Consider the following 4,807-nt stretch of genomic DNA (forward strand, 5'->3'; position numbering starts at 1 on the left):
CAGAAAAATGAGATGCGACAAAGAATATGGATGAGAGAAAATTTTTTAATTTTATATGAAAAATAATAACCTTATTATTGGTAAATATTTAGATATAACAAAACTTATGTTACCAATGAATAAAAAAAATTGTACAAAAACTAATGAAGTAAAAATATAGTTATTGTAAATTATTTATTTTATTTTTATTTTTATTTATAAAATTTTTAATTATATAATAATCTTAAAATTTTAAACTACAACCGCGTATAAGAATGAAAATAGAGGGAGGTAGGCAGCAGGAAATAAAAAATATTGATGAATAAATCTGAAAATAGATTTTTTTGCCAAAACCTCTCCATATTTGGAGAGAAAAATTGAAGACAAAAACACGCGAGCCTCACATGTTATTTTCATCTTAATTTTCTCTCTCTCCCATTTTTCTTTCCTTAGGCAAGTGAGGGGAAATGTAGTTTTTTCTGCCCTACTTTTCTCTCATAACAAGCATAGCATAAAATAAAACACATAATTAGAGACATTATCAATGTCAATGTTGGATCCAAATGTAAAAAAAAAAAATGCTTTATTTTGCTATCTAAAAAAAAGGCAAAAAAAGAAAGGAAATGCTGATTTTGGTATAAATGGGGAAAAAAATGATTCAGATCCGTGGAACATTTTCGTACATATATCGCAAACTGCAAATGCAACAGCCAATACGTGGGAACAAATTTTTGTGTTATTAGAGAGATCATTGACTTCCAATTTTTGCAACAGATTTTGCAGAGCTTCCTCTCTTACCTAGAGGATTGCAAGTCCCACTATCTCGTCAATCTCAATCTTGTCAGATGTAATATTTTTTTTTTAATCCAGATTGTAAGACATTTTTTCCATTTAAACTTAGTTCAAAATGTAGAATATCTAATACTTTTCAAAATTATTTTTTTTGAAATTTATCTTTGTATTAATTAATGTGGATGTGAGAAATATAATGTGGCCAGAGGCGGAACCAGCCTTAATAGTTAGGGGGCCAATTTTTGGAAAGCAGAAAATATATTGTTAATTTAAAATTTTTATTTTATAATTTAAAAATTTTAGATGACAAATTATATAATATCAGATGTACTTTTTAGAAAATTTTTGAAACATTTAAAATAAAATCATATAATATGCTTATGCTCTCTCAAGTTCCTTTATTATAAAGTACCTTCCAAAAATAAAAGCAGGTCTAAATTATAAGATGTCCTATTAGGATAGTAAATGATGCTCATTTTTTTGTAAAATGTTTTAAAAATAAAAAATATAATAATTTTTCTTAATCTACATGAAAATTTTTTGAAAAGTATATCTTTGAACCACAATACAAAATTTATTTTAGAAACCTTGCCTAATTCAAAATATATGGTATAAGGTAATTTTTTTGAATTGTTTTTTCAGCTATACTTCTACATCATTTATTACTCTGTTTGAAAAAAAATATGCATGGAGATTTTAATTATCATTATTAAGACACTTATATAAAATATATAATGAGAATATAATTAAAAAGATATACGATATTTTAAGAGATTAAGATTTTATCTAACTTTTTTTAAAACAATGAAATAGTTACTACTGCAGTATGTTATAGTCTAAATAGAATATATATATATATATATATATATTGTATATAGTAAGACATTATTTTAATTGGGCGTTATTGTGGAGAGTGTGTGTGCGTGAGCCTTATGTGAGAATGGAATGAGGGGGGTATTCAAAGAAAGTCTCCTGGGTCGCCCCCCTTGCGGGCACAGTTCCGTCCTTGAATGTGACTAAATAATTCTTCTCCCTTTTTATAATAAAGGATTAAAAGATAAAATGAGAAAGACACGATATTTATCCTCAAGAACTTCTGTTGTAAAACCTTACAATTCTTTAAGATTGTGTTTAGATGGATAAATTTAGGTTGAAAATTTGAATTTAAAATCTCGTATTTAAAATTTCATATTCAAAATTTATAAAATCTAAATTCTTTGTTTAGATAATATAAAACATTTTAAATTATAATATTAAATTTTTTTTAAATCTTAAATAAAATTTAAAATTTAAAATTTTATGTTTAAGCAACTTGGACGATATACAAAAAAATTATTCTTGATAGAAAGAATCCCTCATATCAAGGAAGCTTATTCTTTATACTTATAAAAAAAATGGAAAGGCACAAAAACCTTGCATCCATCATTTAATTAGAAAAATAACTCTTTTTGGACTGACGTGATCATCATGCTTGGATGGTCTTATAGGAATATTTGTTCTTCATTAAAATTACAAAACCATCCTTCATAAAGATGCTAAACTTGGTTGGGCAGGCCCGTCGCATCATATTCATGTGCAGATAATGGAATTGCTGGGTCCTCCCCTGGTTGGGTCCTTTTAAATGCGTTTTAAATTTCATATACAATCGTTAGAAATGTTTTTGCACGTCTCATAAACTTCATTCCGCACGCCTTCTCGTTCATCTAATTCAATTTGTATGTGTTCGATGAAATTACTTCAGAAAACCAGAGGCGATTACAACTAGTACTTACGCAAGCATTACTCAAAAAAAAAACAAAGAAAGAAAAAAAGAGTAAAATAAACATGAAGGAATGACTTGTATAATAACGTAACGGCAGATTTATTTCAGTTCATATAAAGAAATAAAATATAAAATCGATTAGTCGCCATGACCCGGAGCGTCAGGAGGGGAACCGCGGGGTGCAGGAGGAGAGCTCGGCAAATTACCCAGTTTCCTCATCTTCATATCTGCAAATTAAAAACATCACCACACACATTCATTTAATTGAAAATTCCAGTTTCTTTAATTTATTCCTTTGAAAATCCCAAATATTATACAGCGTACATGTATAGTAATCTGTTGTGATGTGAGAGAGAAACAAAAAGCAAATCTGAAGCAGCTTGGGTGGTGACTGGAATGGATGCAGAAGTGAAGACAATGAATAATAATATCACACAACGCAAAACAAAAGACATGCCCTTGTTCATCTCCATCTCCTTCTCTCTTCAATCCTCATCGTCGCACCAATTCATTCAAGCCTTTTTATAGTTTAGTCGTTGTGTTAAAGTCGTCAGTCAGCACAATTTGGTCACCACACGTCAAACACAGGGTTCAAAGTTTCAAAGATCGCCCTAAATATGAAACCGAGTATGCAAAGAAAGACTTCAGTAATTAATCCTTGAAAATCATGATTGCAGCAAAACTTTGATATGTTGATGGATTAAGCTCACACCGCATCCACGTGGACTTGCGATGGAAACATCACTCACATAAAACACAAGATTGAAGATTCAAATGCTCACGCCGCGTTTTCACTTTGACTTTAATTTACATTCACCCTATAGTTTGCAATCCTTTTTATAAAGTTATTGCAAAATTAATTACCAACCTTTCGCTGTTGGATATTGACATTTGACTCCACTTATAAGGGCCGGCTATAATTCACTTTATGATCCATGAAGATAACAATTTTCCATTAATATTTGATAATTAATCATTTTAGATATTAGATTCTGAGTCATCAAAGGTGCAGAAATCATGATCTTCTTTGATTAAAATTTTATAATTCTTAAATGCAAGAATAAAAGGATAAAAGGATAAACTTAATTAACTTTGTTCAACTATTTATTGATTAACAACGACTTTAATTTATCAAATTCTTTGCACTGAAAAAAACAGAAAAATGACAAATAATGAAATCTTATGGCGAAGAAATTAAGTTTACATATATATCCAACCCTGCAAGAACTGAGCTGCAGGAGCAAGGGGATCAAAAAAGAGGATCAACTAAACACGATCGAGGAGACATAAATCCTAGGACGCGAGATAATTTTTATAAGTACATTTGGAAGTGTTTTTAGAATTTACAGACATGCTTTAACGCACCTAAACTTTTAGTATAATACATGTCTCATGTTATGGATGTGATGGACGCGATGGAGGCGGCTCCACTGGTGGACTTGGAGGACGTGGCATTTCACCACTCGCTGTCCTTTTGGTTATAGCTGCATAAATATATAAATTATTAGTGATTATTGTTACAACGCGTACTGCCTTTCCTCTTTCAAAATCTTGATTCAAACAAATTACCTTGATTGATCAATCAGTATAATATTAATTAATTATCAATCAATATCAATATAAATGTTGAATTTATGACAAAATATACGTAGTATGACTATTTTTAAAATTGTGTAATGCACGGATAATTAACTGGTTATCTTGAAGACATGATAACTTTAATCAAAATATACAAAATGAAAGGCAGTAACCAAATTCACCCATTCTAAATTCAGCTACATTCGTGATTATAATTCATGCATAAGCACAAATGCTTAAACTAGAATGACTTCAAGCAAAGTGAAAAGAGAGTTGACCTAAAAAAAAACGTACGTCCTATTTATGTGTCTATTTCACCATTTTCACTTGAAAGTATTGTTAAAAATCCAAATTTTGAGATACAACTTACACATAGTGATCATACAGATAGATAATATAGATAGTTATAGATGGTTACACACCTACACGTGCATGGGTGCGCTGCGTGAAAAGAGTAGTACAAATAAGTAGAAGTATCAAAAAACGGAAAAGAGAAGAAGATACAGCCATGGATCTCTATTCTTCTTCTTGGATATTCTAATGCTAACTATAGATAGCTATGAGCTTCCCTGGTTCAAATTTATAGATCTTAGTATATGTGTTACGCAGGATTCAACTTGTACTCGGATTTGAATAATCAATCAACTAATGCATTTATTTTCAAACTTTTTTTATAATACGTTTTTTCAAACATAT

General features: G+C 29.8%; 1 long non-coding RNA gene across 1 annotated transcript; it reads right to left on the minus strand.

Annotated features, from left to right (window-relative positions):
- Window positions 1–2,590: 2,590 nt before the first annotated feature.
- LOC129297946 (uncharacterized) lies at window positions 2,591–2,997 on the minus strand. The gene is made up of 2 exons (XR_008590280.1): window positions 2,858–2,997; window positions 2,591–2,760 (listed from the first exon to the last, which is right to left on the minus strand). It is a non-coding gene; the product is annotated as an uncharacterized LOC129297946 (long non-coding RNA).
- Between the last annotated feature and the right edge of the window lie 1,810 nt (window positions 2,998–4,807).

This window comes from Prosopis cineraria, unplaced genomic scaffold (genome assembly GCF_029017545.1).
Source record: "Prosopis cineraria cultivar Desert tree isolate PC_DT_omini unplaced genomic scaffold, ASM2901754v1 PC660, whole genome shotgun sequence".
NCBI lineage: Eukaryota > Viridiplantae > Streptophyta > Magnoliopsida > Fabales > Fabaceae > Prosopis > Prosopis cineraria.